The sequence below is a fragment of the Pelodiscus sinensis genome, chromosome 12 (genome assembly GCF_052426305.1).
Source record: "Pelodiscus sinensis isolate ZL-2025 chromosome 12, ASM5242630v1, whole genome shotgun sequence".
Taxonomy (NCBI): Eukaryota; Metazoa; Chordata; order Testudines; family Trionychidae; genus Pelodiscus; species Pelodiscus sinensis.
Window position 1 is genome coordinate 21,412,413 of NC_143063.1, and position 22,052 is coordinate 21,434,464.

Below are 22,052 nucleotides of genomic sequence, written 5' to 3' on the forward strand. Positions count from 1 at the left end.
GTCAGTAAGCAAGCTGCTATCACAGGTCATCTGAAATAACTGTAGGCCATATAGTTTCTACCTGTGTGTTTATCTGCCTGCTAACATGGAGCTTTGAACATTAATACAGTAAAAGCCATTTTATGCAGCATGCTGGGGGAATGTGTGTGCACCCCAGTAAATTAAAGATGCCGGTTAATGAAGACAAAGGGGTTTGGAGTGTGGGATTGATGGGAGATGACCTGTGGGGCATAGGCTGGGTTAGGGAGGTGGGGTACATGAGGCCTCAGAATGCTGGGTCAGAGGATATCCATCTCTAGTGGTGCCTGCAAACGGCTCCCCATCCCTGCTGTTCCGACCAGAGGCGTGGCCAGGCAGCTCTTCTGCAGGCCGGGAGTCATGTTGCCTCCATCTGTAGATGCTGTGCTCTGCCGCTCCCATTGGCTGTAGTTCTTGGCCAATGGGCTGGAAGCTGCAGAGTCAGTACTCAGAAATGGGAAGTTGGAGGCACTGTGTTTTGCAGAGCCGCCTAGCCAGGCCTCTGTCAACAACAGCCAGGACAGAGAGCTACTTGTGGGGGCTGGTGGATGTGAGCGCCCTCTCACATCTGCAGCCCCATCACCTTCTGTGCTCCAATCTCTGCCCCAAGCACCATCCAGGACCCAAATTACCTCCCAAAGTGCACCCTGCAGTCCTTCCTACACACCAGCCCACTGTTGGCCCCATACTGATAGCACTATAAACTAGACTTTCTGTGCAGATCAGAAATGCTGGTTTATTGAGCTTGTTGGTTGGTGAAGTGCTAGTTAAAAGGACTTTTACTGTATATGTATCTTCACCCTTGTGAAGTACAGAAGTATTGTCTCCATTTTAAAGATGAGGACCTTAAGTACAGATTGAAGGACTTTCCTGGAAGTCTGTCTCAGTGCTAGGACTTGAACATAGATCTGAACCTCAGTGTAATGCCTTAATCACAGAATTCCTTCTCCTTAAAAGAAGGGTTTAAAGATGAATATAGTTTGTATTCATAAAGATCCTGATCCTACAGGCATGAAAGCCCATGGGAGTGAAACTATGTCTTTACGTCAAAGTATGTGGATTTTTTTCATCTAGGTAGCAATCATAATATAAATTATAGTGGATACAAGGCCTTGAGTTTACTTTAGCTTCCTGCATCAAGGTATAATCTACATTGCTTTGTCTCCATTAGGATTCTGTATCAAGAAGTGCCTGGGTGGAGGACCTTTCTTTTCCTTGGTGGATTGATTGCAATGACAACATAGTCTTAGCAAGTGGAGTTGAGTTACTGCTCTGACAGACCTGATGTGCTCTGTTACTGGTTTGGCTAGGGACATAGACTCAACTTGCCAATCATTCATGCTCTAAATTCTGATGGTAGGTAGCTGAGACTTCATCATTGAAATGCACAAATGAAAGGCTTCCTAGTAGAAGGGCAAAAAATAACTTGTCTGCCAGGGCCAGTGCAGGCTGACTTCCCAAAGCACTGAAGCAATCCATGGAGGTGGGTGCAAGTGCTGCAGGTAAATTTGTAAGCCTACCAATGGGTTTTGGAAGGCTTTTTCAAAAACCTTTGCATCACCTCGCAGATACCTAATTACAGATTGTTGCATCAAATCTGCAGCTTGTACTCTTTTTTTTTTAAAGAGGAATAATAGCTTTAACTTTTATTTGATACACTTTCAAGTTTTTCCAATTAATAAATATTCTTCCTCCGGTACTGTGAAAGTTTGTATGTTGAAGGTATAAATGGATATGAATTTTTCCATCCTTACAATATACTCTGAAATGATTGGCTTAGTACTGTTACTTTGTACTTTCTAGTGATTTATAATATTTAATTTTGTTTAACAAGTAAGGCGGGAGATCTTAACCATAAACTTGATTTGGTGCTCAAGTGAAGATCTACTCTCTGTAAACTTGAAGCTAGTATGGACCAGGGGGCTTGAATTGTTAAACACTTCTAGCACCAATAAGACTTCAGTTGACTTCTGTCCTTTAGGGTGCATCTACACAGCACCCTAAACTTGAAATAAGATACACAATTTGTGTAGTGCAAATTGCGTATATTATTTCGAATCTGTTTCAAAATAGCTTAATTTGAAATCTGGCACATCTACACAGCACCAAATTTTGAAATAACGTGCTATTTTGAGGTATCCCTTAGCCCTCATGGAATGTTAGTTTGAAAAATATTTTGAAATAACGGGTGGCTTGTGTAGGCACAGGGTAGCTATTTTGGGATGCCACCTGTATCCCAAAATAGCCATGCAATGTTAGATGTACCCTTAGTTGTTGAATATCATAGTTCCACAAAACTGTATTTAGTTTCTTGTCCTTCCCCCCTGTATATTCTAATTAGCTTTTCTGGTAGTATGTCTTGATTTTTTTTCACTAGTTTTCCAGTGGATACCTGTCTGCTTCTGAACTCAGTATTGTACATCTAGGAAAGTAGTAAAAACATCCTGTTGACAAAGAAAAGTCTCTTGTTCAGCAATGATCCTGTTCTGCAAATAACACTGAGTCTGGGTGAAAATATTATTGCTTTGTTTACTTGACCTCCCATTTTGAAAAGGGAAGATATTGGTGACTTAATGACCATGTTTTCTTTGTTTTTTGAATAGGTCTCTGTGGGATAGGGTGATGAATAATATTTGCCTATGTAAGACAAAGCCCTTAATACTGGGACATGTGATCACCTTCTAGGACACTTTATTCGTTTTCTTTTTTGCAACTCAATACAGGAGTGTCTTTGAAAGCATTAGACTGAAGTGTTTCTGGTAATAGCAACATCAGCTGGAAGACCTTGGAGGGGGAGGAGCAAGAACCATGGGTCTGCCCTGCAAAATCCATGAAAAAGAGAAGCCACCTGTGAGCACTTTGAAAGGCATTAGGGTGTGCTATGGACACTTCAGTTTTTAAAGGGCTGACACAAAAAGGTCAGACTCCCAAACCTATCTTCTAGCTCCTCACTATGAATTTGGAATTTACACACAGGCTAGAGAGTGAGAGAGGTTTTGGGGGCTTCTCTTGCACTAGCTGATCTAACGGCTACCAGGCATCTAGAGTTGCTGCAGTCTCAGCTGGACAAGTGTGAGTAAGCAGATCACTTCCTTCCCTCAGCTTCCCATTTATTTTGAGAGGCATAAAAGAGTCATGATGCTGGTTTCTCCCTTTCTCCTCTCCTCCCCCACCCAAGGTGAAGAGAGAAGGGAGCAGTTGCTATATTAAACACATGCACATGCATGCCCAAGCAGCCATCTGTTGCTGTGAGCAGCAGCTGGTTGTCTGCAGGCAGGTGCTGTTGTCATAACTAACATACCTACTCTGGAAAACAAGAAATTGGGTATAAAGCCCTCAACTGAGCTAAATTAATCGCTTAAAATGTTAAACAGACCATGACTAATCACTTACCAACTTATTAAATCCCATTCTTTACAAAGCATTTTATTCTTGTATAGCTGCTCGTTCACTAGAGCTGGGGTTGAGCATGCTGGATTCTAGTCCATTTGTACATCGCAAGCAGAATTTTTAACTAAATTCCTTCTGCCCCCATATCCTCTCAAAGAAGAAAACGAAGAATTAAGGCCTGATGAATTTTTGTGTGTCACCCCATGTAAGCAAAGCCAAAGAACTGGTCCTTCACATTCCAGGCTGAGTTTGCAGGACTAGCAGCTAAAAGATCTTTTCTTGTAAACTCAATCAGAAAACAGCTGGAATGAGCTGAGACTAAGCATAGACCCCACCAGCTAGTTTTTTACCAAATTATTTGACAGCATAACAGTGTAAGGAATGGTTGATAGCAGGAGGTGGGATGTGGGGAGAGAAATGTGCATTATCCAAAGGCTGCAGGGGAGAGAATGCAATACCTTGGACTAGTTCCCAAGGATTCTATATGAATTCCCAAACAGAAAAATGACCAGGGAGTTAAAGTTGAGCATAAATATCTGTAAAACATGAGTATGCACCTAATACGTGTTGAAATGATTCCCAAAACCAGCGCGTTCTGTTACGCTGAAGAAATACACAATGTAGGCTCTCAAACAAGCCTCATTCTTCCCTTAGTGAGACGGTGCAGTAGCCTTTAGGATTAATGTATGTTCACTTTTTCAGCCCCACATTAAATTAAACTGATATTTAGAGATTTTATTTTTGATAGTTTTCTACATGTAGCATCATTCCTAGAGGCAGACTGGGTGGAAGGGACAATCGGTAGATGGAGAGCAAGATTATGGCTGAAGAGGCGGGAAAAGCCTTCTATTAGTGTGTCAGGGTGGCTGAGCAGGGATGCAGGGGAGTTCAGTGGCTGTATTGAGTGGTTGGCTGGAGATGTAGCTGGACTTGGTATAGGGCACCGGGCTCTGCACTCATCTGCGGTGCAGGGCTCAGCTCTATTGCACAGTGAGTCAGCACAGCAAAGGGAAACCTTAAGGTTCAGTGACATTAGCATTTAGGGCTAGTCTCATTCCCCTCTGCAGAACTCTGTGAGAGCGCTTTAGCAGAGGGGAAGAAACACAAACTAGCTTGTAACACTTTCCCATAGCTTCAGCAGCTTTGTAATAGCAGCCAACACTGAGCCATGATGCTGTCTTTGTACAGGAGGAAAGGCATCATTTGGTAAAATGGCTGTTTCTTGATACATGTCTACGGTCAGACTAATCCATGAATTAGCACAGCTGGTTTAGTTCTGAACAGGTTGTTTAACTATAATTGGAAAAAGGTAGGGGGAAGTGTTTTAGTGCCCATTTGCTGCTTCCTTGTAATGCAGAAAGGAGATGCAGCTTTTTTTAAAGAGCAAAAATTGTAATGTTTCTGTTACATTAGGGGCGAAAAAACCTCTTAAGATGTGTGTACACAAACTCCCAATCATAGGGTATGTCTAGACTACAGACTTTTGTTGACAGAGGCTGTCGACAAAGCTTCTGTCGACAAAGAGCATCTAGACTACGTCCAGTTCGGTCGACAAAGCAAGCCACTTTGTGGACATGAGAGTAGACACAAAGGACAGTGTACATGCAATAACACCTTCTGTCGACGGAACTCTGTCAACAAAAGGTGTTATTCCTCGTAGAATGAGGTTTACCGCCTGCCGTTATGTCGACAGAACTCAGCGGTAGTGTAGATACAGGTATAATTTTGTTGACGACAAGTCTATTTTTGTCGACAAAATCCTGTAGTCTAGACACACCCATAGAGGGTAAATGTGTGGCTCATAAAAAAGAAGAAAAGGGCAAGTTTCTTTTTTTTTTCTTTGCAAACTATTTTAAAAGCAAGGCATGCAGACCAGGAGCTTGACTACTTTTATTCAGCTTATCAAGGCAATAAATTTATGTCTATACCCATGAAACCTTCACAAGTGTATGCTGAAAAATGTAAATGAAGCTTAATATTTTAATTATAGTACTTGTTATGAGAAGATGAACACTTTTATTTATTATTGCCTCTTGACATTTTGGTAAATAAGCATTTTAATGCTTTTATAATATAGGTTTTTTCTTCGAGCAGTGTACTGTGGGTGCTCCATTGTAGGGGTCAGGCTTGTCCCGGTACCGAGGATCAGAAATCTTTCCCAGCCGTAGTCCACCGGACCACGCATACACAATGCGCATGTCGTACCTTTCATGCTGTTTGCGTGCGCGTGATCCCGCTCCTGCCAGTTCCTCCTGACCAGCAGTGGATGGAGTGAACAGACACAGAAAAATTGTGGTTAGTTAGTTAGTTATAATAGTTGTTTACATAGTCGTAATCCTCCTTAGTTTTACTGTTCCAGTTGATATAGTTATTTAAAAAAAAATTGTTATAGTTAGTGTTTTTCTGAGGCGACACATTAGTCATTGTTTTTTTAATTTCAAACACGTCTAGTCCGCTGTAGACTACAAGAGACGCCGATGAGTCATGCCGGGATCACCTGGATTTAAAAAGTGCGGTGCATGCTGTGAGCCAATGCCCTCCTCAGAGGGGCATGCTCTATGCATACGGTGCCTCAGCGAGGGACACATAAGAACGTAAGAATGGCCATACGGGGTCAGACCAAAGGTCCATCTAGCCCAGTAGCCTGTCTGTCGACAGTGGCCAGCACTAGGTTCCCCAGAGGGGGTGGACTGCAGACAATAGTCAAGTGATTTGTCTCGTGCCGTCCTTCTCCAGCCTCTGACAAACAGAGGTCAGGGACACCATTTCTATCCCCTGGCTAATAGCCTTTTATGGACCTAACTTCCATGAAATTATCTAGCTTCTCTTTAAACTCTGTTATAGTCCTAGTCTTCACATCCCCCAGAAATGTCCCCATTGTTCTAAGCTTACAGCGCGAGCTATACGGGACAGGGAGATGCGGCTTAAAATGCTCGTGTTTACAAGGCATTACAAGAGACCGTCTCCTCCTGCCTAACGGAACCCATGAAAACCAGTAGACGCCGGCCCTCGTCACTTAAGCATACCCATGCAAAGAGGAGGCCTTCTCCTTCACGCTCCTTACCACTGACGCACGTTAGCACAGGGGATAAGCCAGGCACCTTGGGTACGTTTCCCACGCACGGACCCAATAAAATGAAGTAGGGCTGCAGCATATTGACACTGAATCCGCTGTCATCGAGGCATGTGGCACCGAAAATGTTGACAGTAGCTCACCTGGCACTGAGCCCTGAGCCGGCACCAATAGAAGCATCAGAACTAACAACCATCTCAGCGCCAACAACCACCTTGGCACCGGCCATACAACTGGCATAAGTGCACCAACTGACATCGGCACTACCAGCACAGCTGGCACTGCCAACACACTCGGCACCGCAGTACAGCTCACTAGCGGCACCACCTCTTCACGCTGCAGTGCAGCCCGCACCCAGGAACATTTCAACCCAGGGTTCATCTTCACCCGAGCAATCTCAGGTGCAGATTAAGACTCGCCAAAAGCCCCATAAGTTACCCACACCTTCTCAGAGCCCACAGCAAATGCACTTCTCTCCAGAACCGCCTTCGCCATTTCCAGCTCATTCATTTTTGTCAAGGCACTCACTGGGACATCACACCACAAGGCGAAGTCATTATTCTCCTTATGCCTCACCTTATTATCACCATTGGCGCCAGCTCTCACCAGCATTGTCCACACACTCAAGGGGAAAGTCATGATCATGTAGATCCCCTACAGTCTCCAACTATTCAGGACACCATGGGACACATAGGCGCAGATACTTCTCCAGGTTCCCATACAGCATGCACTATTACGATTGCTCTTCGAGGCCCTACTGTTACGATAGATATCGCTCACACTTGCCAGGACACATTACCATCACCGTCCCATCATCCGTCTCAACCTTCATGTACCAGGGCTCATTCATCTGTTCTGACCACAAGAAGACCACCTACCCCGACGGGAATTGACCCGTCCGTGCCACCTCATAGAGATCTGCAACAACAGCAGTCATCCGAATGTGAAGAACCACAGGGGCACTCACCCACTAACCAGCCTTCATCATCACCAGATGACACAGTCTTTCCAGGCGATGCATCACCAACTGATGACCTCTGCCAATTTCAGGAGTTGTTCAAAAGGGTAGCCGACGGGTTCAACTTTCTGAGGTACAACAGAAACAGCACCATCTTCTCAGAAACCTCCCACCATCACAACAATCCAAAGTGGCACTACCAATCAATGACACAATTTTAGAAATAGCAGATGACATATGGCAAATGTCAGCATCAACTCCTGCTATTAACAAGAAAGCAGATAAAAAGTATTTCATTCCCACGAAAAGCATGGAATTCCTTTTCACACATCCACAACCAAATTCTCTCGTTGTGGATGTAGCACAGCAGAGGGCAAAAGCTCCGCAGCTCAAAGCCAACAGCGGAGACAAGGAGAGTAAGCGCCTGGATCTCTTCAGCCAAAAAGTCTACTCTTTCGCGACATTAACCCTACAGATGGCCAATTATAATTTTGATAATTACTCAAAACTGGTTCCACTCACTGAACACTTGCCAGACAACAAACGCGACGTTCTCAAGGCGGTGGTACAAGAAGGGTATGCAGCTTCCAGAACAGCCCTGCACATAGCCCTTGATGCAGCATACACTGCAGCGCAGACCACCGCCACCTCGGTGGTCATGCATTGGACATCATGGCTGCAACAAGCAGCAGTACCAAAGGACCTCCTGTCCAAAGTCAAAGATCTCCCCTTTGACAGGCTTCCTGCAGAAAAGATGGATCAAGTTCTCCATTCGGGCAAGGACTTGAGAATCACACTGAAAACTCTAGGCATGTACACCCCGCCTTACTAGCACAAGAGGTACACACCCTACCAGAGGGAGAGACCGTGCTCGCATCCAATGACCCACTATAGACAGCAGGACCACCAACGCAACAGACAGAGACAGCAGAGAAGGTGACCTCAACCCAAAGCATCTGGCCAGCAAAACACCAGACAGCAAGTTTGATGTCTCAGTCGATGGACTGCGGACCACACCGCTAGACAACCATACTTGCGCTGCCAATACACTGTTCCATCACCATCTAAGGCCATTCCACCGCCAATGGGACCATATTATCACCGACAGATGAGTCCTACAGCTGATTGCATTAGGTTACACCATCTCCTTCATTTCATTGCCTCCTCCCACCCCTCCCACACCATCCCCTTCATTTCATTGCCTCTTCCCACCCCGTTCCTCTTCAGGGACCCATCTCACAAGCCTCTCTTAAAACAAGAAGCACTTCGTCTCCTGACCATCGGAGCAATAGAGAAGGTGGCAGAGGCTTTTATTCCCACTATTTCTTGACCCGGAAGAAGTCGGGAGGCTAGAGACCCATTCTGGACCTTTGACTTTTAAATCAGTACCTTCGTAAACAACGCTTCAAGATGGTGACCCTGGCGACTATCATACTAGCACTGCACAGCGGAGATTGGTTCACGTCCCCGAATCTACAGGATTCCTACTTTCATGTGGCCATTCACCCGGCCCACAGACGATTCCTAAGTTTCCAAATAGGCAAAGACCATTTCCAGTACAAGGTCCTGCCTTTTGGTCTCTCGTCGGCTCCCAGGGTCTTCTCAAAGACACTGGCAGTAGTCACAGCATACCTGTGAAAACTGGGAATCATTATATTCCCCTATCTCGACGACTGCCTAATGAGAGCACCTTTGTTCACCAAAGCGCTTCACGCCACCAACACCACGAGATGTGTATTTGGGACACTTGGGCTTATATTCAATGTCCCGAAGTCGTTCATGATACCGCAACAATTGATAGAGTTCATTGGCGCACGCCTCAACTCGACCAAGGTGTGTGCGTTCTTACCCATGAACAGATTCCAGGAGATCCAGGACTTAGTACAAGTTTTCTCTGCCAGTCCCAGGACACCTGTACTCACCTGCCTGTAGCTCATGGCCATATGGCGTCCACAAAGTATGTTGTAGCATGCGCAAGATTACGCTTCCGATGTCTTCAGCATTGGATGGCTACGATATATATCCCAAACAGCTAAGACGTCCACAGGAGAGTTACGATACCTTCTCACGTAAGAAAATCATTGCTCTGGTGGACCATCTCTGACAATTGGATGGACAATTGGATTCTCTTTCATCGCCCTCAACCAACAATGCAACTTACCCCCTATGCATCACTCCAAGGTTGGGACACCCATCTGCAGCCAGGCAGCCCAACCCTTTCTCAAACAATCTTGCTTGCCCTCTGAGATGTCGTCTGTATACAGAGCAGAGAAGGAACAATAAGAAGATCAGCATAGCCATTAAGCTTTGATCTGCTTTGACCAGGATATGCAAGTTTCTGACTCTGAGTAACGATTAAGGAAATAAGCTAAGCTCGAGGCTGCAAGAAGTGTCAGCTGGCACCTATGTTGATTCGAACACACAGTCCCAGGAAGAGGAATTTCCCACTGAGAAAACAATGTCCAGTACTTCAAAATTTAATCATCTCAATTCTCTCTTACAAGTGTAAATTAAGTTCACAACTTCCTTGTGAGAACTGGTCTCACAGCAGACAGACCAGCATCAATTGGCATTACAGATAAGAAAGAGAAAATACGTGACCCAATGGGTATATAAGATGGGCCCAGCACACACTCACTTTGAGTGTCAAACTACCATTTACCTGCTGGTCGGGTTAGGTGTTTGACCTCCCGAGGTCCACGGGGACGCCCACCTCGTATTTTCGTCTTTCCGAGGAATTGAGGGACCGATCCTGGCCTGACACGCTGGGACCGAGTGACGCAGAAAGGGGTAAAAATTGTACCTGTATGTGTCCTTTTGTTTTAGTGCATGCATAGAATAGAGCTCTTTAAAGATTAAACTGTCATTTGGTACCATTATTTTCTATTTCCTATCTTTATTTTCCTTGTAACCATTTTTTTAAAGATCTATCTATCTATCTATCTATCTATCTATCTATCTATCTATCTATCTATCTATCTATCTATCTATCTATCTATCTATCTATCTAATTTGCCAGCAGTTAAGAAATAGAACAATAGCCATTGCAACCACATGATTTATAAGCTTCCTCAAATAAACCTGTAACTGTTTAAGCTTTAACCTGACTCCTTCAGTTGCTGTAATAGAACCAAGCACAATTTAAAAGAACTTCAGCCGGTCATAAAGGGACAGATATAGGGAGAGCCTGGGCGTTTGGATTTGTGTCACACCCAGGTGGCAAAATTCAGTTGGGGCGCTTCTCAGTCTCCCCGAGGCTGCCCGCTGCGAAGGAATTATGAAATTCTAGCAGCTGAAATCTGAAGCGTAATAAGCTCTCCCTGTACACTTATTGGGGCGCCTTTCAGCCTCTTCCAGGCTGCCCACTGCAAGGGACCCCGGTCTCAGCAGTTGAAGTCTTGGGTGTATAGTACACACACACACACACCACTCACTGCCCTGACCGTTGGCTGACACCATCTACAGGACCAACAAACCCAAGGACTATGGTACCCCCAAGAATCACTACTACACATCAACCTCCTCGAGTTGCAGGCGGTCTTCAACACATGTCGGTACTTCCTCCCTCTGATCCGTGGTCGAGTTATTTGAGTCCTTACTGACAATACAACCACGGTATACTATGTAACCAGACAGGGAGGAGCCTGTTCTCACTTTGCGCTGAAGCAATACATTTATGGAATTGGTGCAATCAGCACAATATTACGCTCATCGTAGCATACCTCCCTAGTGAACAGAACTCCACCGCTGATGCACTAAGCAGACATTTCTCCACTAACTACAAATGGGAGCTACACCCAGAGGTACTCCATCCCATATTTGATCACTGGGGGTTCCCATCAGTAGATCTCTTTGCCACGCATTGCAACATGAAATGTCCTTGATACTGCTCGAGAGCCAGGATCAGACGGAACTCCATGGGGGACGCCTTCCTATGTGATTGGAGTTACCATCTTCGGTACGCCTTCCCGCCTACTCCCCTCATTCCAAGAGTTTTAGAGAAAATAGCAATCGAGGGAGCCACAATAATACTAATAGCCCCCTTCTGGCCACGACAGACGTGATTCCCTTACCTGTCTCACATGTCGATCCACTCTCCATATCACCTACCCAGATGCTATGACTTGCTGACGCAGAACCACGGGCGATTGATGCATCCTCAACTCGACCATCTTGCTCTGACAGCCTGGTACCTGGCTGGTTCCAACAAACAGAAATGATAGGTTCTCAAGCTGTCAAACACATTCTGCTACATAGCAGAAAACGTAATACATGGACTACTTACCTCCATAAGTGGAGCTGCTTTTCTTCATGGTGTTTTGACACAGCCTTAGATCCATATTCAGCACCTATTCATCACATTTTGTACTATCTTTTATATCGTAAAAATTCTGGCCTCACCTGCTCCTCCCTCAAGGTGCATATAGTGGCTATCACTGCTTTCTGACACTAGGTGGATGGCTATTCTGTGTTTTTCCCATCCAATGACTAAAAGATTTATGAAAGGGTTGGCTAACGTTTTCCCACACCACAGGCAGCCCACGTACCCTTGGAACCTGGAGCTACTTTTGAGTGCCCTAATGCAACCCCCCTTCGAGCCTCTGGTGACGTGCGATCTACACACCGTAACAATTAAAGTCATTTTTCTGTTGGCAATAACCTGAGCCTGAAGGGTCAGGGAGTTGTCTGCCCTCTCAGCGTCACCGCCCTACACAATATTTACCCCTAAAGGAGTGATACTGTGTCCTTAGCCTGCCTTTCTACTGACAGTAAATTTGGAATTCCACATAAATGAACCAATTGTTCTTCCCATGTTCTATCCCAAACTCCACTCCTCAGCACAACAGGCATGCCTCCATACCTTGGATGTCCGTCGAGTGTTGGCGTTCTGCATCGATAGGACAAGATGCTTTCACAAATCTCAGAAGCCTCCTAGTGTCCACAGCAAAGCGCTCTAGGGGCCATCCTTTATTGGCGCAACGTGTTTCCACAATCATCGTCTCCTGTATAAAATGACCTTCCATAATAAGCCTCTTCCTCACACGCCGGAGGCCCGCTCAATGCGAGCGATGGCAACATCAACTGCCTTCATCATAGGGATCCCCTTACAAGACATTTGCAGGTCAGCTACATGGTCCTCCGGCTTCACATTCGCTAAACATTACGCCATACCCAATCTCCTTATAGCCAATACAGCGGTTGCCTCACCTGTCCTCTCCACTGCTGCAGCACAATAGTTCAAAATCCGTCCTCCGTTACACAAGCAACTGTTGTGAATTCACCTACAGTGGAGCACCCATGGTACACTGCTCGAAGAAGAAGAAGTTACTCACCTTGTGCAGTAACGATGGTTCTTCGAGATGCATGGCCCGTGGGTGCCCTCCTCCTCTCTTCAGAGTACCTTGTTTCTTATGTTTTTCAGACCATAGAGGATCAGAAGGAAGTGGCGGGAGTAAGAGCATGCACACACAGGTGGTGCGAAAGGCACGAGATGCCCATTGCGAATGTGCAGTCCGGCAGACTACGGCTGGAAAAGATCTCCGATCTGCGGCACCAGGACAAGGTCGACAACTACAGTGGAGCACCCCTGGGACATGCATCTCAAAGAACCATCGTTACTGCACAAGGTGAGTAACTCCTTCTTCTTAAATATTTCACTAATTCTATCATTTGTCCCCAAAGAGTTTTATGGAAATTATTTGTAGTAGTCACTAAGTTTATGGGCCTTTTGTACAAACTACTTTTTTTTTTTTTTTTTTTGCTTAGTTTAAAAAAAAGCTTGTAGTTAACCATGAGTGCTTTTTAAAATGGAAAAACTGCATGAAGATCCTGCATGGTATTTCCACTTGTCACACAAAATTAGTTATGTTGCATGTTGCTTGATTTATTTTTTAAGGCTGTAGATAAGCTAAATGGTGTGAACGCAAAGTCCGTATGCTTTTTTAGTATTAATCAGTGTATTGTACACTTTCTGATGTTTGTAAAAGTAAATATTTTATTGCATATTTTTCTTTGGTATTGCTTTATTTTTGCAACCTTTTATACTACTTACTATTACTATAACACTGCATTTAAGGAATGTGTTTGGGGGGGAAAAGGGATTTTCATTCTCAGGTCTATCATGAATGAAATTATGTAAATTAGTGGCTTAATACTTAAACTGTTTGATATCTTGTCTTCTTAATATTACTTCACTTATAAGTAATCACTCAAATGTTTGCTTTCATATTCTGCATATAGTGTATTTACACTTCAGTGGTAGATCTTAGACCAAATGGCAGATTCTGAAAATAATAAAAGCAGGAACATCAATTTAAGGTATCTTGCCATCTGTGGGCATGTCTACACTGCAGCATTATTTCAAAATAACAAGGTGAACGTTTACACAGCAAACCCATTATTTTGAAATAATTTTTAAAATAACAGGCTTCTTATTCTGGAATAATAAATCCTCATTTCATGAGGAATAATGCCTATTTCAATATAGCTATTTTGAAAGTGTGTGTGTGTGTGTGTGTGTGTGTGTGTGTAGATGGTGAAGCTGTGGTTATTTCAGAAGAAGTGGCCTCTAGGGCTTCTCACAGCTGAGCTGGTGGCCGCTCTGCCCACACCCATCATAACTCTATAGTTCCCCTTCCTCTTCAGGCTACCTCTTTCAGGGGAAACTGCTTGTGGCAGAAGGAAGGCCATGCCAGCACTGAGCAATGCAGCAGGACACATTTGTGGTGCCATGGCAGACCCCCATACTTCCAGCGAGCCCTTCATGGCTGCAATTGAGCCAGCAGCCAGCTCCCGAGACCCTGCCCGAGGGTGGAAGAGGCGGGCACCATGCTATTCTGGTGCAGAGATCCTGGATCTTATTGAGGTCTGGGGAGAGGAGGCAAAACTCCAGGATCTCCACACCAGGCACAGGAATGAGGACATCTACAGCCAGATGGCCAACAGCCTGGGCCAAAAGAACCGCATGCACACCCAGGAGCAGGTGTGCATGAAAGTTAAAGAACCCAGGCAGGCCTACACAAAGGCGAGGGAGTGGAGCTCCTGCTCTGGAGTGCAGCAGCTTCACTGCATCCTAGGAGGGAGGCGAGTCAGTCCCTTCCTCTCCCTCCTTGTTCTGGACTCTGGATGGAGACACCCATCATCAGCATCTCAGAGGGTGGGACAGTGGACAAGTAGAAAGAGAAAGTTGAGGAGGAAGATGAGGCCAGCGTGGACATGATGCACCAGCCAGGAGGTCATCCTGTCCCTGAAGCCAGTACCCTCCTCCCAGGACTTCACCCAGGTGAGTGAGGAGACAGTAGAACCTCTCTTCAAATGGCCAAAGGTGTCCTCCACCATGATGCAGACCCTGCTGAGCCTGCCATTGAAACTTTCCTTGGTGGGGTCCGGATGGTGGGGTGTTATGCTTAAAAGAAGCACACGGGATCTTTTCCAGGAGGATAAGGCAACAGGCCACATTTAGTGATAATATAACAAAGTAGCATATGCCTTCACTCTCACATGCACATGCGCGCGCGCACACACACATACACACACACACATCCTGCTGATGGAATAGTTACCTGTCTGTTGCTCGGCCCAACCTATTGGCCAGATAGTTCGGGTGCGAGGAAGGAGCCCGGTTCTTGTCAGTCTGAACTGGTGCTCCACTTGGCAGGACGGGAACCTGAAGAACCATACAAGACACCCCATCCTTTATAGGATTTTCCTTCCATGCAAGTTTATGCATTTTGCCTTGTCAGGCCTTTATCAGTCATTCAGAATCACACTCAATCTTCCTACATGTGTTTATCAGGAAGAAATTGTTCTCAGTCATTTGATATCCATATGCTGCTGACCCACTAACTTCAGGGTTGGTCAATCTGCCTATGTCCAATTTGCGTCTTCAGTGTGCTTTAGCTTAGTTGATAATTATTTGGTGCTTCTGAGTCTCCAGCCCCTCCTCTGACCATTTGAGCATGGAGTGGCCTTCACACATCTCTCCTAAAATATTCTCTCTCTCATTCACACAAACAATACGTTTACAGAATTGCAGCATAGAACAAAGGGGTACTTCTAGTCACTTTAACAAAGTTTTTCAACATTAAACTTCTTTCTGTCTACTCCAAGGTTTTATCTAATGCTGACATCACTATTCATTACAAATATTCCATCCTTCACTTTAACATCAGAACATGCTAACATCAAACAGAGCTGGAGCTAATTTAACAAAGCTGCCTGGCCTGTCTGAGAACTACATCTTGTATTTAAGTTTAATTCAAACCTTTTGCTATAACATACATTCATTATAACTAACTGACTTATTAGTTACAAAATTTCAGGACTACACGTGTGGGGGTTCATCAGCAAAGGATGGGCTACATCCTCCATGATGCACATTGGTCTGTCCATGTCCACGTCCCTGACCCCGATGGTGCAGTCAGAGGAAAAATGTGCCGGCGTGCATCTTCTATAACAAAGTAGGATTCCTGAAGACATGGGTTGTGCACCTTCCCTGACCATCCGACACTGTTGGTGAACTTGCCGGAGTGGTCCACGAGGGCCTGCAGGTTGATATAATTGGAGGCCTGGTGGTCAGGAGCCCAGATGGGGATATGGGTGCTGTCAATGGCCCTCTTGTAGTTGGAGAAGTCCATGACAGCAAAGCCAGTGTCTAGGGGGTCCACGTCGCCCAGGATGACAACCCTGAGCAACAGGATGGTGTTGATGGCCCTCACCACCTGTAGAATGATACAAACAGAGAATCACAGGGTTGCCATAGCTCTTGGGATTCCCTGAGCCCAAGCCCCTTCTCACAACAGGAGCAACCCCAACTTACTCTCCATCCCTGGCAGGGCTTTGTGAAGGCAGGACAGCAAAACCTCTAGAGAGGAAGAGTCCCTCCTGTTCCTTAGGGAACCCCATTTCCAGTAGCTCACCACCCTCCTAGAACAGTAGTGAGAGAATCAAACCTGCATGAGCACAGTCCTGATGGTCGATCGCCCCATGTCAAACAGGTTCCCAGTGGAGCAGTAGCTGATCGGCATGGCAAGCTTCCAAAGTGCGATGGCAACTCCCTTCTGGAAGGGGATGGCAGGTCACATGTGGGTGTCCCATCACTAGAGGGCAGGGACGAGCTACTCACACAGCTCCATGAAGGTGTCCTTCTGCAAGCGAAACATGTGGAGTCACTGCTGGTCATCCCACCGCTCCATGACGATCCGGTTCTACCAGGAGGAGCTAGTGTCCCGACACCAGAAGCAGTGGGGAACGGTGTGCTGCGGAGGGTGGGAGAGGTCATGCTGCGTGAGCAGCATGTGGAGAGAGGCGAGGAGCTGCCCCGCAGTGAACTGTGGGTCCTGTTCTGCAAGGCTACGTGGGCAGCCTGCAGTAACTGCGCCGTGAGGTCTAAGAGCCAGCAAGTGCTTTGCAGCAGGTTTGGCTCCATGACTGGAGTGCTGTGGTGTCCACAAGGGCAACCAGAGCACGCAGTGTGGTGTTTGCTGTCCCTCAAGGAGGTAGGCAAAGGTGAAGAGCCTGATACGCGGCTTTAGAGGGGAGACCCTTCAAGCATGACCCTCAGATAGCCTCAGGCAGCAGCTCCAGGAAGTGACTGCTGTCCTGATGCCCTTCCTGGAGTGCTTTTGGGGGGCTGTGACAGGGCGTTTGCCCTGCACTGGACCTTTAAGGGCAAAACCCCAGCCCTGAGCAAGGGCTGAGGCATCCTTGCTAATGAGGGCCCCGCTGGGGGCTACATAATGGACTCCTGGAGGGAGGGGGGAGAACTGATTGCTGTTCAGGACACAGAGCAGTGGGGACCTGACTGCCAGGGAAGCAGAAGCCTTCCTGGAGATAGAGCAGTGCTGGGGGAGGAAGGCAGAGCACAAGAGGGTCTGGCCAGGCAAGCTCCCAGGCTGCAGGGCTTGAAGCAAGGCCTGAAGCTACTGGGGCTGTGAGGGGCAGCCATGGTAGGCAGGGACAGCAGGTCCACACCCCTTTGCCAGTGATGAGTGGCCATTACAGACTGCAGTTTGCCCCTGAGGCAGGGGTTGGATGAAGACTGGCAGTGGGTCACTGAGGCGCAGGGCTGGCTCTAGGCACCAGCAAAAGAAGCAGGTGCTTGGGGTGTCACATTGCCAGGGGTGGCATTCTGGCTCGCAGGAGGAGCAGGGCAGTGGGGAGCCTCCCAGAGGCCACTTTGAGCTGGGAGCCCCATGCCCGGCTGCTCGGAGCCTGCTCCTGGCCCGGGACACTGGGAGGGGAGGTTCGGGCGGGACGCGGGGAGGGCGGGGTGCCTGGCCCCGGGCACTGGGAGGGCAGGACAGGGCGGAGAGGGGCACAGCGCTGGGAGGGCTGGGCGCCTGGCCCCAGCGCAGGGCGGCCGCGCCTGGCTCTGGCGGAGGGTGGCTGCGCCTGGTGATGCTGAGACCGGCGGGGCAGGCTGCAGCCATGGTGGCTGCTCCCAGCAGCCGGCTCACTGGAGCAGAGTTCAGGGGCTCGGGGGGCACTGGGGCTCTGTGGCGGGGCTCCACCCCTGAGCAGAGAGCCCCGCGGATGCCGCCCTGAGCTAGGAGCCCTGCGCCTAGCTGCTTGGAGCCTGTGCCTGGCTCCGGGGTGCTAGGAGCTCTGCGTGGGCAGCCCCGAGGCGCGGCCCCTGCTGGGAGGGTGGCGTGGGATTGCCGCAGCTGGTGAGGCTGAGTCCGGCAGCCTCTTCTTCACCTTTGTGAGTGTGTGCCCCCCCAGCCAGCCACGCCCCCTCCTGTGTGCCCTCCCCGCAACTCCTCCTCCCCCGCTTCCCCCCACCTGTGTTCTCTCTCCCGCATCTCCCCTGACTGTGAACTCCTCTTGTCCAGCTGTGTTCCCTCCTCCCAGCCCATGTGCCCCTGCCCACTGTCCCATGATCCCACCCGCCCCTGGCTCGGCCTCTGCCCAGCAACCCCAACCTCCTGTCCCATTGAAACCCTGCTGGGACCCTGTTTCCTCTTCTCCCTTCCTCTACCCCGCCTCCCACCTGGATCCCCATCTCCTGTCTGGCTCTCTAAACAATCCTCCCTCCCCCTACTCTCTGGGCCCTGATCCCTCCTCCCCCCCCACACACACCTGAACAGGAACCCAGCCCCCTTGTGCTGTGCCTTACAACCTCACATCTGCCTGGGACCCAGGTGATTCTTCCTCTCCCTTTATCTGAGGAAGGGGAATTCTGGTGTTGCCAGTGCCGATGTCCCCAAGTCCCTTCCTGTCTGGGGCAGGAGACCTTTATTAAAATTGGAATTGTGATCCCATTTAAATAGGCTTTGTTTTAAATAATATACCTTTAAAATTGTTATGGCCTAAATTTATCATAACCTATTTAAATAGCTTATGAATTAAATTTAAAAATTAAATAGAACATGTCTTCTGTCAATTTTTAAAGAAATTCTACCAGTTCACTAGTGTAAGTACCCAGAACCACTATTTATATCAGCAGTAGCTTCTTCTGCAGGTGAAGAGAGAATGTTTTTATCATTTTGGTTTATTCAGCTGGTTCAATCCAATGATTAGTTCATTCACCATTGCAAAACCAAGAGTTGACGAAGCAGAAAAACTTGTTTTCCTCTTCTCTCAGTAAAAAACTGATTATGAGAGCCTTCTAACATCTTGAAGAACATGATGATTAGATTCGATCTGTTAAATTCACTATGGATATTTCCTTTGTTTAATAAATGAATTTTATTGCAAAATGTGTTTGGATACTTTTTTGTTATATGTCCTTCACATTGAAGGTAGTTTTATTTCATATAAAAATTAAATGCTGGTTTGTTTTTTTTTTAAATAGAATTTCTGTCCAGACAGAAGTAGATGCAAATCATATGTTTTAAAAAAAGTAGCCACCACTTAGTGAATAATAAATGGGGTAAAACCTGTCTCTTAAGTGTTCCTATTACACACCATTTTGTAATAAAATAAAAATGTAAAAATTAAGAATCTGATTACATCTAAGTTACACAATTATTTGGGCATTTATTTAGTTGGTAGCTGTACTGAGTGTATTCTCCTGGTTAGTAAATAGAAGCACCAAATTTGGCATAAAGGTTATATTTAGTTGTAAATCAACATGTTTTAAAGGTTGCTAATCAATAAGACTCAACCATCCTTTAGGAAAATATTTTAAAAGTATAATTTAAATGATTAATTGCTCATTTAAACCTAGGTTTTCTGCTTGCCGGTTTAAATTATGATTAAAATGAGAGATTTAAATCAAAGCTATTTAAATCAATCCTCCCTGCTTCAGAGGCTGTTTGGTCCGTCCCTGAAGGAGAAAGCACAGGGTTGCACTCATGAAATAGGTCCTAGGCTAGTGGGGTTTTGTTGTCTGGTGCTTGTCTTGTTCTGGACAGTTGAACTGGGGAGTTGAAACAAAAGTTCTCTTAATCCCTTTGAACTGTTTCTTTGTATAGTGAAGCTGATTCTTGTCCATGGACATCAAGAGTTGTACAGCTTATATGTTGGGTTGGAGTCTGAGTGATTATAAGGCTTCTAATAATAAAATCCCTTTGCAGAGTGAGGAGTGGGACTGGGACTCCAGTACTAGGTGATGTGAACAGCTGTACATGCTTTGGAAGTCTTTAACTGGCTTGCTGTGGATGAACCTGACCTCCCATTGTCCTCACGTGGGGCGCCCTGGTGCTCTCCTAGGAGATGAAAATGCCTGGGGGGGGGGGTTGGGCTCCCCCTGAAGTGCGCGCCCCACCCACCAGGAAGCCATACAAGCTGCATTTGTGCACACACCCCCAGCAAGCTGTGCAAGCTGCATTTGCGGGCGGACCCTCTCCAGACAAAAAAAGGGGGAGGGCCAAAAAAATTTTTGCTTGGCTGGCAAAAAACCTAGAGCCAGCCCTGCTGAGGCGAGGTGGATGCAGGGGAACTCGGTGTTTCCTGTGAGAAGAACTGGGGGTCCTGGGGAGGGGAGGACCCTGAAGTGTGCAGTGGAGTAAACAACATCCCCCCCCGCAAGGGGGCACAGAGAGACTGGAGTGGGTACTGCCAGAGGGCAGTGTCCTGAAGAGGACGCCATGGACAGGAGGAACATGGGGAGACACCACCTAGAGGGAGGCACCCAGTGAGGCCAGCGAGCTAATTCCCACGACTGCCACCTGGAGGTGCCAGGGTGGTGAGTCAGCCCTGTGACAGAAGCCTTAAATGCGTTTCAGCCTCCAGTCAGTGTAAACGTGCTATTTCGATAGAGATCTGCACCATTTTGATGGGCATTTGTTGTGTGGACGCGCAGTTTTGAAGTAGCTATTTTGGGAGTTATTCCAAAACAGCTTATTTCAAAATAAGTGCATAGGGTAGACATACCCTGTGTATTGTTATAGTCCTGTGTGGAATGGATCATATAAAACTATATGTTAAAAGAATATTATTAAGGTTCCAAAGTCAAGCACTAGAAGTTAGGGAATGCAAGAATTAATGGGGCTTGTGCAACATTAATTGAGCCCTTACATGAATATGCATTATGATAAAGTATTTAATCACATGCTCACATACTAGTTTTTTCAACAGGACCCCTGCCTCATTCAATGCACAGGATAGAAAATGAGCATCTATTTAATATTTTATTCTCTCCTTGTGGTCGGCGAGTGACCTCAGGCCTTATTTGCTACATGCTATTCAAACTGTCTTCTCTAGACAAAATGATTAATTTCCTCCTGGGCTGTTCTGTGGCATTCATCACTGGTACTTGAGTGCTTCACAAATATTAACTGATTTATTTTCTCAGCCCTCTGAGGTAAAGGTGTGTGTACATTATATCCATTTTACAGATGCAAAAGAGGCACAGAGTGGTTGAGAAGAAAAGTACCTGCTAAATTTGAAGGCCCTCAGATGTAATACATTAAAGCACAGTTCCCATTTACTTCAGTTGAAATTATGAGTGATCAGCTCTTCTGGAAGTCAGAAAATATCCAGAAAATAAGAAACTCCTAATAGGTGGCTGCCTATGAAAAGTTCAGTTTAATTAACTTGCCCATATCACACACAGAAATGCTGTGGCAGAGTTAGGGATAGATTCCAATTCTGCACGGCAGCATTCAACTCTTAGTCATAAGATGGTTCTTTCTTTTCCCTCAGTCCCCTGTCTTATTTACCACACACCTTCTAACTTCTGCAACAAATGAGGCAGGAGTCTTGCAGACAACCATTTTCTTCACTCCACAATCATGTTTCATCCCCAGTTCAGGTCCACTTTATGGGCTGCAGGAGGCAGAGATCCTGTGGAAAAAATAGCAGAATAGCAAAATAGGTTTAAATAAAAAAGCAGGCCCACATGGGTCATCATCAAACCTTTAGATACACCGTATAGCCCTCTGCCACTTGAGTTAACAGAGTAACTAGCAGTCGGAGGTTGTCATCTTCTGTGTGGACCAGCATTTGCAGGGGATGAGACATATTTTGACAGTGAATTTCACCAACTTGTTAGCAGCAGAACCATGCTGAGACCTGGAAATCTTGAGTTTGATTCCAATCTTTGGAATGCCTCTAGTGGAGACATACTTGACTTCTCAATCTGTCACTGCCTTATGCCTCTATCTTCCCATCCCTAGCTCCTTACTCCACTCCCGCTCTCCTTGCTTACTCAGGCTTGCCCAGCCAATC

The 22,052-nt window shown here is 46.4% G+C and overlaps 1 long non-coding RNA gene across 1 annotated transcript in view; it reads right to left on the minus strand.

Moving 5' to 3' along the window:
- Positions 1-15,512: 15,512 nt before the first annotated feature.
- Positions 15,513-22,052, minus strand: part of LOC102453500 (uncharacterized) — a 91,999-nt gene continuing 85,459 nt past the window's right edge. Inside the window, exons 2-4 of the long non-coding RNA XR_331905.5 lie at positions 21,552-21,668; positions 16,391-16,585; positions 15,513-16,159 (exon numbers count right to left, since the gene is read on the minus strand). This is a non-coding gene — a long non-coding RNA (uncharacterized LOC102453500). The remainder of the gene's footprint in view (positions 16,160-16,390; positions 16,586-21,551; positions 21,669-22,052) is intronic.